The following is a 13,263-nucleotide window of genomic DNA, read 5'->3' on the forward strand; positions in this document are numbered from 1 at the left end:
GCTTTACTTAAAATTCTTTCTTCCATTGATATGGAGTTCAAAGGTAACCAACGATACAAAAAACAGTAATTTATTTCAATCGCTGATGTCTTTAATCAGAATACGGGAATGTGACTAAACTCTAAATTGTGAACCTAACTAGTTTCAAGCTTTCGGCAAGTATGTTGAACTAGTATGTCAGCTTGATGTTTGTGTATGATGTCTGCTAAAAAAACTGATTTAATTTTTTCATATTTTTTATTTAATTTTTTTCAGGTTTTATTTTTAAATTTTTTTTTTAAATTGTGTTTCGTTTTGTTGAGTGGTGGAAAAGGGAAGGGGTTTTAATTTTTTCTGGCTTTTTTTTATATTTTGCAATGCTGTGAGAGTGTTTCCTGTTGAGAGAGAAGCGATACGATTTTATTTGTCAGTCGTGTGTGTTCTTTCCGTCAAGAGAGTGGTCTTTCATATTTTTCTGCTCTGTTTGTGTTGTGTTTGTTTCGTTCAAGTGTTTTCCTGGATGGATTTTTTTGTGCATGTGGTTTATTTTTTCGATGCTCGTATTTTTTTTGTGGTTGATTTTGGTTAGTTGTGGGATTTTGGAAGTATGGCGTGTCATGGTATGGCGTATCTGGGTTTCGTACGTTTTTTTCTTAATTTGTATTTCAGCTCTAGATTAATTCGTTTTACACTCTACTCTACAGTTTAGAGATGAGTCGTTGACATGAAAAGTTTCAGTAGATTAGATTCACAAATTGACATTTTATCTGTGTTTGATTTATGTTTGGCAACGGTGGTGTTTTTGATTTCGTGTTGATTTGCCGCTCTCGTTGTCGGCGCTGCTCTCGCTGTGTTTCCTCTTTCTGGTGTCATCTGATATTTTTTCCTTTTTTTCCAGTTGGTGATTATTCCCGATTCGTGGGAGGTTGGTTCCACCTTTTTTATCTGTAAGTTAACAAAGTTACAGTTACAGACACGTGTGATTTTAGTTTTCTAATTTTGTTGTTGTTTTACCACGATTGTACCACTTTTGGTGGTGTTAATTGAGATTTGTTGATTGTAGATGTTTGTTGTGGCATGCTTGACTGAAATTTTGTAGTAGAAGCCTTTGAGATCCAGGCTTTTGGTCATTTCAGTGTCGTCATTCCAGAGGGCAAGTTTCATCTGAAAGTGAATATTTTTTTTTGTTTTACGTGTTTCAAACTTTGATTTCAAATTGTTTTACTGGTTCTCCAGGGCTCAAGGATTCATCGAAGACATCCAGTTCCTTTTTGGTGAGCCCGCCCTTGAGTTCATTTGTTTCCCACTCTTTTCGGATGATGGCCTCAACATCTAATGGAAGTATTTATTAATGTCTTATATTAGATCGGAGGGCTTTTGAGTTTTTTTTTTACATATTGCAGATCCGTGGTTAAGATCTTGAGTTTTTTTTAGCATAGTTCTTCTAACCATGTTTGTTCCTGGAAAGTCAGGTTCTGCGTCCACTTTTTGGATCTGTGATAAGTTTTGTTAGATTAGGTGGGTCTTTTTGTATACTTTGTTTATATATATATATTTTTTAAATTACTTGTGTTCTTTGTGATATCACGATTTCGTGATTCAATGGGTAAATCTGATCTTTTCTGGTCGCTGCGTTCACTCGGGCATCTTTTAGTGTATAAAATTGTCCTTGCTGGATGACGTTGAAGTATTTCTGCGCTTGATTTGCGAATGCTACGGTTCTAATCATTCCTAATTTATCTCGCAGCCCGAAGAAAAATAATTGGCCGTTGCTTTAGTAGGAAACAGTCTAGAAATGCGCTCGACCCTTCCTTTGATTTTCCATCTGAAATGTTAAATATTGGTTAGTACTGTAGATTTAATAAAAAAAAAATGAACGTGATGAATCGATCTTACGCGTTGAGTTGAGGAGTGATTTCGGTGACTTCGTTGTTGGCTCCATTTGATTTCGCCGTTGTTTTATTTTCGCTTGTTCCGGCTGTGGCTTGGTTGTTTACTTCCTCGTCGCTCGAACTGCTGTCGCTCGCTCGAATCATTTTGAGGAATTGTGTGCTGCGTCGATAGAGCTGAGTGTTATTTATAGATAAGACGCGGTTTATAGAGTAGTAGACGGTTGTTTGTAAGTCGACGATGGATTCGTTGAAATTGCAATGATTTCTTCTTATTCTTCGGGTTTTTGTTGCTTGGAAGAAGGTTTGTAGAGTAGTAGACGGTTGTTTGTAAGTCGACGATGGATTCGTTGAAATTACGATTCTTATTCTTCGACTTTTGTGGCTTGGAAGACGTATAATGTTTTATTAACGTCTGGGAACTTCTTTGAATTGAATCTTTCTTTTTATGGTACGATTGTTTCCAATTTATCGACGTTTTGTGGTTCAAGGGGAAAAAAAAGTATGTGAAAATCGCAGTCGTTCAGCAAACTGAGTTGTGTTCGGTTGGCTTTTATTTTTCTTGTCCAGGCCAAGGAAATCGAAAAATTTCGAGATGTTTGTGAAATTTTGCTTTTTTGCATTTTTTTTCTTGGCTCATAGTCAAGATTTGAGTATTAATACTGAGAGGCATGTTTTTGAGCGTGATTTGGAAACTACTTCAACTACACCTGCTCCGATGACTACTGTAACTACACCTGCATCGATGATTCCCGATGTATCGAGAAACCAGCTTCTTTGCATTATTGCAATTGTTGTAGGGTGTGTGGTTTCCTTTTTCATTTGTGCTGTTTGTTCTTGTTATCTCTGTAAGAGATATTCTAAGGTAAGAAAGATGGTAGATTCTATTTTTTTTGTTCAATATTATATTTGTATTTGTGTTCTAAAATTAGAGTGGTCGTGGAGTTCAGTTTCAAAGCCCCTCTTTTCTTTTCAACGCGGGGTCCGGCTTCCGGGAACGCTCGTCGATGGTGGAAGAAGACCTTTCATGAAGATTTTCTTTTTCTGTTGGTGATTGTAATTTATCTAAAATCCAAGTGTTATCGTAATCTGGTTTGTGAAATTTGTTAAAACGTTGTTTCACCTTGATTAGTTCTGAATTTGTACTGTTTTGCAGTAGAAGTCTCGTTGTTTTAAGATGTATTTTGGATAGCTTTGTTTGTTTTAGTTTGTGCGTATTTGGCGAAGGGTTCTCTGTTGTGGTATGGTTTGATGATTTATGATATAATTTCTCTATTCATAATGAATTGTAGGTCAATTATTGTAGTCCTTTCATTGCTTACAATGGTCCTTATCTTACTAAGTGCTAGAACGTTGTTATAGAAATACAAATAGAACTTGTCAAATTGATTATCGTCCTTTTTACTGATGGATCGAAGTTGTTATTGGTTTTCTTTAATTTCGTTAGTTGTCATGCAGCGATGCTCTTTTTTGTTTACTGATTGTGGTGAACATCTTTGCTAATTATGAGACGTTTTGAATATCATGATTACGAAAGAATAGTTCAAATGTTATTAAAATTGTGTGGGGGTTCTAGTAAATCTGTATATTCGTCTGTATCCTGTCCTAATACAGTCGTAAGATGAGATGTGATTACCAAATTTAGAGTCAACTGAGGATGCGACGGATGAGTAAGGGCTAATGGGACGACGTTGTCAAGTCTGCTAACGGACACGCACACTAATTGTTATTTCCATTTGAATAAATTTCAATCGTCGAATTGGTTTGCCATTCATAACTTTCTTGATGGGTTTTACATCTTGACCTAATGACTCCACATTGAGACCAGTATAATTAATTCAGGTTTTCGCTTAAGAAACCGAGGCTATACTCTATCGCAGTTGTCCGTCTCTACCTTCGTCTTTCGTTAGGTCTTTTGGTCCTAAGATAATGGGTGCGTGATGGTCATCCAGCAACTCGGGCATATCAGTATCAATCGTTAAGTCTTTATTCTTCCGGAAACGGAAATAAATTTTGACATTTTCGTCAAAACGGTTATGACTAATTGACAAAAAAGTCATTTCAGTAAATTTTTGAATCGAGGTCTACAAGGTGGCGTATAAAGCGTGACTGTCGCTTGTTACCATAGAAACCCATAAGATGAAGTAACCTCGTTGTTTCAGGCTTCCACATTTTTCTGTAAATTTGCAATTCTTTTTTCAATCACTGGATCTGACGTAAACTGTCGACCAATTTTTACTTTTGAAAAAACAAAATCGTGTTTTATTTGTCCCACCCGTCTCTATTTGAATGTGGGAAAGTATTTTTTTAAACTCATTGATTTTCAAAACAAAAAGTGATATCTATTGAAATTGGTTCCAGTCATTTGTGAACTGGCTGCTAATACAGAAAAGGATGAGATGACGTAAGTTTCTCTTTTCCAGTTTTATGACAGTATGTTATACTTATACTTATCTTTTTCTTTTAGCAGACATTATGCCCACAGTTCTTGCCACTATGAAATACACATTGTGTTGACGGTTGACTATTCCAATTGAAAAAGAAGTCACACCAAGCCCCTCAATCATCAATCTGTTACGATAAATATAACTACTTAAACTTTCATAAAGACAGAATTGCAGCTCAATATTTAAAGAAAAAAATCCAACAAGGAAGATACGGTAAACACATTTTGCAAATGATTCCATGTACCTAACACTCAACCTTCTTCTCTGATGTAAAAAGGCGATACTCAATAACCAGAAGATGGAGCCAACCAACATAAAAAAAAAGCAAATCAAAACATACAGATAAAGACGTTATCTTTATCTATGTACAAGGATGCATAGACATCTAGGTATCCACCAGCTTTCGATATTATTTCTTTCATGGGGTTAGATTCTAGTTGAAATAGAGGTAAGAAAAGACTTATGATATAAAAAAAATCCAAAATATTTATAAATAAAGATTACTGTTTGTGTGTATATTTTAAGAACTTAATTGTTAAAATTCTCTTTACCAGCGTATTGGCTCAAAGCAACATTTGGTGTTCGACTATTCCTCAAGCAGGTGAGGGACAATAGCAATCTTGTCCCTCAATATCGGAATCCAAAGTCTGGTTCTTTTCCTATAAGTAAAAGCAACAGTGGCTACATTTAGGCAACAGACGATAACCAAGCATTGCAATGTGTACCAACATGATGGCTCAGAGCTACATCTGGTGTTCAACATTTCCTGAAGTAGGTTGGGGAAAATGGGTGGACACCGACAATAGCAATTTTATCCCTCAAGAAAGTAATCCAGTCTGGTTCTTTGCCTAAGAATAACAGATAAATAACTAAAAGTCAGCAATACAGAATAGTTGAAATTGTTCTCATTCTCTACCAAAAATGATAAGCTGGAATGGGTGAGAATCAGAATCGATCTGAAGCAGTTGGTATCACAACAGTATATAATTAGAAAAAGGAATCGACAATCTGGTACTTTGCCTAAAAATTAAAACAACAGTAATTTAAATTTGGTAATACTTCGTCAATTAATATGGTTAATCCTTACATGTTGATGACTCAAAGAAGCAAGCAGCAACTAGTATGGGTCACTTGTGCTGCACAACTACAAATGGAAATCAGAAATAAAAGAATTCAGAGCGGTGATTAACCGAAGAATTCAATCAAGAATTTTAAAATTATGCGTTACTTTAATAATTAAAATAATTAAGCTTACTTACATGAAAAAGGCATGACGACCAACCGAAACATGATGATGACGACGTTATGAAAACATCTACTCGGTCTTTAAGAATATTTCCAATCCCTGTACCAAACACTTAGTTATTGAATGTTTCTCCTTAAAAAAAATAGGCAAAATGTTGCTTCTAAAAACAAACCAATTTTTATTTAGCAGAATTTTAAGTGTTAAAAGTTTGTGTTATAGTTGTAGGGAAATTGTAGGAATAAAATAAACAAATGAAATTTTTTAGCACAACACAGCTTTCATGAGTTTTCTCCCAACCGTTATCCTTGTTTTTCATTGTCAGCTAAGACCCCCTCTAGAAACTCGATATTGAAATTGTGTTGAAATACATTTTCCAGATCATTATTGTGAATCAATAATCACTCCCTGTGAACAATCATAAAAACTTCGATAATCTCATGTGTCTAAAAAAGTGAAGTTACTTTATATAAAGGAACTATTACCTACGTTGCAATCCTGCATTACCGACCGTGAATATCCAGGTGCAATGGAGTTCTCACATATCTGCTTAGTCAAAATAATCGGGTTTTGACGTTTAAAAGTACAGTATTTTTCTTTATGCAGAACTGCAACTCATTAGCTTCGAAATGTAACTTCTTAGAGAAATAGTAGACAAAAAATAACTCAGCTGGATGGTTTGTAAGTAATAGTTGAAGTAATAATTGTAATAGTTGTAATAAGCAAGAAATAAATATCAAAGGTCAAAGGGCTCTCACTTTAAAACAAATTTCATTTAGTTTTTCACTTCAGTTTTTTTCAAGAAATTCGTTTCACGCCATGCTTACCACTGTTAATTAAGCAATAGCTACACATGCAGACGCATCAGAATAGATATAAGAACAAAAACATGTCTTGGTTCTTTTACAAAAGAAGCCTTTATTGTAGCAGATGACGTTTTATTGGTACCTTTTAAACACCAAATGGACGATGACGCTTTTTTCCGTATGTGTGACAATCGCAATTTTCTCTGGTCAAAACTGGTACTGGATTACGTCAAAGGGATTTCTTACCAAATAAAATAGACTTTTGGTAAAATATCAAGTATGTTTTAGTTGTAATAGCACTCGAGGTGTGGTCAATAGTGCAAGAATGCTGTTTATTCCAGTGTGAGACCAAATTTTTTGCTAAATTGTAGGATTAGTTACCGCAGATCAGGGGATGATCCACATCAAGGGAGAAAAATTACAAAATGTGAATACAGATGAAAGAATTTTGACCCACACCTTCACATACACAAATTACGTTGGACTTTCAAATTCATGTCAGCAAAAAATTTAGTAAGAAAGAACGAAAAAAATATTAGAGCCTTATAGCCGGTCTCTTTTCGGCTTGTTAAAGCCAATGTTTTGGGGGTATCCATTATCCCAAATTGAATTTTGAAATCGGAGCCTTCTACTCCTCAGCAGCTTTCAGCTAGCAGCTAGCAGTAGCTCAGTGGTACTTTGAATCATAATTCCACAATTCCGATCCCTGAAAAGCATGAAAACTGGATCTAAGATACCTCTGGGACGGGGGTAGGGGGCTCTAGCCTTCCGAGAAGTGACTAGGTTACAAATAAACAATACTCATTTGCAACAGCCCTCATTCGATTTTTGTTATCGTGCAATAGACTACTTTATTCGCTAGAGGCCCTGAAGGCTCGGATAACAGAAACCCTAGGTAAGTAGGGATAGGGCTAAAAGAATGAGAAAACTAGTCAGTGGTCTTTATCTTGTCAATAATAATGCTCTTTACAGACGTCTTTCCATTTATGAATACTCAGCAAAGCGGTTCTCAATGTTACATTTTTTTAAAATGTAATTCTTTCATTTTTTAAGAAAATTGCGTATTTAATGTCATCTGCAAACTGCAATACGTAAGTTGATTGTTTTGTACGTTCCAGTAAAGAATTCACAGTTGACATAGAATGTATGACATAGATGTTGACCCTATAAGTCTCATCAGGGGTGTACAGGAATCCGACTATACCCATGGCCTCAGCATATATGTTGAGAATAACTCAACATGTAAAAGACTCCTTCCAAGACTCAGTTCCAAATTTTTCACCCTTATCAAGTATCTTATAAAGTCTGCCTTTATGTACTATCCTACACCATAAACCCATTGCACTCTGTTTTGTGAAAAATTTCTTAAGCCATATCCACCAAATGGACAAACAGATGCATCAACACAGTTATCCCAAACTTCACCTAGTGCACCTGGAGCATTTTTTCTTTGTACATCTTTCGTGGAGGTAAAATTCATTCCAAATATTCCTCTTATTGTAACATCACATGCAATTGCAGAGTAATTACTTTTACCGTCATATAATGGTAAGGGGGTACAGGAATCATTGCACAATGAGATGATGTATGAGGATCAGCTTTCGAATAAGCTGCAACACTGTGTTGATATGGAGCAGAATGTGTAAGTAAAAATTTTCCAGTGGCTCCAGTCCAATCAGTTTCTTTAGAAGACAATTTTGAAGCTCTTATTTTTCGATTCAATTGCCATATCTTGTTCATAGTAGGATAGTTTAATCCTACAAATGATACATCCGCTATTTCTTCTGCGTTATATCCATCTACTTTTGGTAGTAATAATCATTAAATGCAATTTCTCGGGATGGATTTCTAACATGATATGGCCATGTTATGATTGGAAATTCATGAGGAACCAGCACTCAATGCATGATTGTTCATTGATTCATATAGTCTGTTGCCATTAACAGATCCAATTCCGTTTGTCCCTTGATCTGTTTTCAATTTACATAATTGAGGAAAGAATTTTTCAGGGGTTCTTTATTACAAGCTGTAATGGCTTGCCCCAAACGAATTTTAAGCCTTTTGTTCAGCTTTTTCAGTTAAAAGGTCCACATTAGTAATTTCAATTGTATCTCTACTGATAGGAACTTTTAATTCAGTAATTGGAGTAGTAGTGGCGGTATTAGCTTCATAAATCCAATTTTAATCACCTTCTCTGTCATACATTTACCACATGATCTTTCTGTCCACATTTTTCATTCCAGGACCTCCGACAGTATACGCAAGTCACGATTGATTAATTGTTTGATTTTCTTTCTTTATGTCTCATAGCATTGATTGCTAAATTTCCCCCTAAAAACTTCATTTTGTTCCATGGTAGGTTTGCTAAATGATATCTAGCTTTATGATCAAGATACATTGCAAGAATATCAAGTAGAATACATTGTGCGGCAACTCTTTTTCCTTTCGCAAACTGGTCTAATGCATTTTTTTCCACACCAGTGGTTGCATCGTACGTAATAGGAGTTCTATCCACCCATTCACCTTCAAAGATTGATGAACCTTCAGCGTAATCCAATAAATGAAAGTCCCGTATAATAACGCCACAAATAAAAGTTTATCTTTTAAGACTAATCAATGAGCTTGGAGGACCAAGACCAATTGACAAAACACCAACTAATTGTCCTGACTCTGTTGTATTTTTATTCGGCATTGTTTCTGTTAAATTAAATTCAGTACCATCTGGTAGTCAACTACCTCCTGTTTAACTTCAGTTACAGTTTACTGACTAATTTAAAATTTTTCGGGTTTAGCTTCTACAAATTCCTCTTTATCTATATATATTTTTTTTAAATTGTGTTTCATCCAATTCCTCTAAGGGAATTTCTGCAGGACGTTTACTACTTGCAGTCTTGCCTTCTGGAACAACAACTGGGGACTGACCCACTTCTTTAGCTAAATGAGATTGATATTCTGTATCATCCTTACATGTTTCAAATACCATTCTTCTTTCAGGTGTGATATTTTGACCAGTGAAGTCAACATGAGTTGCCCAAAACTTATGTATTGGTTTTAAATTTACATTTGCTACCATTCCAGTACCAGGTTTTTAAAATGTACCATCGGGTTGTAATCCACGCTCTTCTTCTTGATATTTTATAGATTCTAAGTTCCATAATATAATTTTGAATTAATACTTGTTCTCTACCTATATTTACAGATGTTTTTATTGGTGGATTTGCTGGTAGGGTGACAATAGGAAAACGGGCTTGTGTATCACTTGGGTGATCTTCTGTTAAAATAATTGGGTATATTCTTTCATCTTTTCCGACATAACCCCAAACAAAATAACCAAATCCTTCTAGTTTTGTATCTGGTATATATTGAAATCTTGACATACCAAATTCCCAGTTTTGTGTTTTGTTAATTGATAGTTGACTACTAAACCATTGCGATCTTAGATCAGGATATTTTCTATTCTGTGCTCTGAACTCTCGTTCTAATTCAGCCAAATCTTTACTGGATTTTTTTAATGCATAATGTTCTGCAAACTGATTACTAGGAACTTTATCTCGAACATATTTTTGTATAGCTTCAATTTGTTTTGTTTTTTCATATCTTGAATATCGCCTCAATTTATGATGAATTTCATCATTAGTTAATACAGCATTCTTATATCCAGAAACCATTTTTTAAACAACCCAGGGAGTTAACATTCTATTCCACAGATTCTTTTTTCTGTAAAATGATCAGTATTATCTATAGTGGTCATAAGTCCAAGTAATGAAGGAATGACAAAATATTTTTCGTAGTGTGTTGGTCCACTCCACCCATCCCCGGAATATGCCTTTCCCCATTCAGTCCACATTGTTAGTAATTGTTTGTCATCATAGTGTTCTGTAGCTAAAGTTCGTTGTCCATAAGCATAGTCATGCATTTGTGCAATAGCATCTACAGATGACACGGGTATAACATCGGAAGTTAGTTCGTTTCCTGGCCCAACAAAGTTGTATCCAGGCCAAAATACTGGTCCTGTAACATCAGACAAACCTCTTTTTCATATCTATTTTTACATCTCCTTTCAAGCTTAGTTTTTAGTTCTTTCGATGTAGTATGTCCTGGAGAAATGTCAGCACTAAAAGAATTAAATTTGTTTATTACATAACAGAATAGCCCAATCAACGTCTGCCGCTTCATAGTCCTTCCAATAAGTAATATATTTCCATTCAGAATTCCCACTCGGTAATTTTGCTGAAATCATACGAATTTCATCTCGTCCTCCAAATACAAATTTTGTCAATTCCGCTTTTCTTGGTATGTCAAAGTTATGAGGTATCTCTCAAATGTAATTCCAGGGGGTAAAACTGTTACATTTTCTAAATTTTTATGAATCCGTGGTGATTTGCTTGAGGTTTAGCCCCAAACATTGCACCAATGATATTAATTTGAGCATTTTGGTACTCTTACAGCTGGTACTCTTTGCCATTCTGGATCGTATGACATTTCAAGGGTGTATTCTGAAGGTCAACGTGACGGTTGGTTCGACTAGAATTATAAGACATGTTTTAAAGTTTTGTTAAAACTTTTTGCAATAACAAATAATTCTACTGGGGTTAATAAGTTTATTTTGTAAGCTCTTCATGGAAAAACAAAAGGTATTTTTTATTATTTTCCTTATTGAGAAAACTTATGAATGCCATGGTCAGTCATTCACTTCTCCTCTTGATGATCAGCCTGGTAATCTTTTTCGTCAGCTGCTTCAATTTCATAATAAGGATGACCATATATTTTAAACGAACATTTATTAAATTGTTGAATATGTTGACTTTTTAGTAGGGTAACTTACCCGGCAAGTCACATGTTGCAAATCCTTATGAAAGAAAAAAGGGTTGGTAATGAAATTTTGGCAAAAAGAATATGTACTTTTGCGTTGCTTCCTCAATTCAAATTGATCACTACGCAAACACTACGCATACTAGGTCAAGTTTATAGATGTTTGAGTGCAAAGTTCAGATGGAAATATTCTAGTAAAATCCCGTGAAACTATAACTGGAATTATCAAATTTTAAGCTGCTTTTTTATACGGGAGGATTCTGGATACGCAACAAGCATAGAAAATTGGTGTAACTGACACTTATTTATTGTCCATATGATTTTCTAAACATATGGACAACAACTGTTTTCTAAAAATCATCGTTTCCATCCTTCTTTACTTTGAACTACAACTTTAATATTTCCAATTTTTAGCGTCTAAATTTATTCAAAAAGAAAAGAAGTAAAGCTACAAAGAAAGCAGCAAGAACTATCGAAATGAAAGAAAATAATTGTTTTTTAGGGACATCTTACTTCTATCATTGAATGGACCAGTAACTTATTACTTTTTTTGGGAATATCCATAAATTCCCCCAAATCCTTATCAGCTATTGCATTCCCTGTCTCATAACTGTATACATTGAATTTATATTTCGTTCCAGGTACTGCTTTTTTGTGCCTTTCTTACAATACACTTCTTATTACTTATTTTGCTCACTTTTTTGGCACTTTAAGAAGAAAGGTTTGGACTGCGAACAATATTTTTTAGAGCATGCCGACTTGGTATTTAAGATTGATCTCCAAGATGCCTATTTTGGTTTTCTTAATGTACGGTATCCTGCATAAAAATCCGAATGCGGTTTTTTTTTTCAAAAAGCCGTAAAAATGCCAAAAATGTAATTTTTTTTTAACTTTCAAAATGTTATATTATGCGTAGAATTAATTATTTTACATAGTTCATGTTATTAATGTTAAGGAAAAAATGCCAAAATATTTTTAAAAAACTATGTGACGAAATAAAGCTTTCGGATTTTTCTGCAGGATGCTGTACGTCTGATCATCGAAAGTATTGGTTTTTTAAAATAAAAGGATGTTTGATAAGAATACTCTTGTTTGCAGTTCGAGCTTTTTTTTGCACCTCGTGGTTTTTCACTAAATTGCTTAATAAGTTTTAATATTTAAATGAATTGTGGATTCCATTAGTTTTCTATTTTGATGATATCTTATGCTGCCTTATTAGACTATTGGTCGTCAGTTGTTGTTCTACTTGCATTTTTTGGATTCATTATTAATTGGGAAAAATTTTTACGATCTTCCAGTAGTCTCTTGAATATTTTAGGGTTTTGGTAAATTTTTCCATTCTGTTGCTTTGCATTAGGTAAAAATTGATTCGATTATCCAGCTTTGTGACTCAACATTCATAACGACCTAGTTGGGTTAACCAAGGAACCTGTCTAATTAAACCTGTCATGGGAAGCTTTTGGTGGGCCATTCCCACACTGCCTTTTCCTCAATGGCATTTTCGCCAGCTTCATTCGTTCTTTCAATCATATTCACAAGGGAATTTGAATAAAGTTGGTCTTCCCTCCTGAGAAATAGTTGACTTATTGAGTGAGCTTATCATGTTAGAAATTCTAATGAGAAGGCTTTTGTTTCCGTCTCAGCCAGATCTTATTATCTTAGATGCTTCTTTTAGGAGATGGAGGTGATGAGCGCGCGTCCTTTGTTTTCATACACATGGACACTTGGAGAAAAAATTATTCTTTAAAATACTAGTCTAACATGTATTTAACATGTACAAGACCCAAAATAAAGAAAAGGTTACTATCGCATGGATTAGATGAATTAAGAAGAGTAAGCCGGTTAACGATAAAATGAAAAATTTGGAATAAAATAATGAAATAGTGTCAAACGTCTAACTGAGAATAAATTTGCCTGGACTTAGTTTTGAGACGTCCAAAATGGGTCAAGGCATCTGAGACGTACAATAACCCACTCTAATTACAACTAAACAACCTCAATAACTATGTACTGCTCTTCCCGATTTGAATGCAAATCGCTTTCCTTTCATCTTGTTGAATCTTGTTTTACCGCTTCTCCATATCATG

The 13,263-nt window shown here is 34.7% G+C and overlaps 1 long non-coding RNA gene across 1 annotated transcript; it reads left to right on the forward strand.

The window, feature by feature from the left end:
* Positions 1-272: 272 nt before the first annotated feature.
* LOC124321066 lies at positions 273-3,215 on the forward strand. Its single transcript, XR_006914118.1, has 3 exons — positions 273-926; positions 1,043-1,149; positions 1,216-3,215. It is a non-coding gene; the product is annotated as an uncharacterized LOC124321066 (long non-coding RNA).
* Positions 3,216-13,263: the final 10,048 nt, after the last annotated feature.

Source organism: Daphnia pulicaria, chromosome 1 (assembly GCF_021234035.1).
Source record: "Daphnia pulicaria isolate SC F1-1A chromosome 1, SC_F0-13Bv2, whole genome shotgun sequence".
In the NCBI taxonomy this organism is placed as follows: domain Eukaryota; kingdom Metazoa; phylum Arthropoda; class Branchiopoda; order Diplostraca; family Daphniidae; genus Daphnia; species Daphnia pulicaria.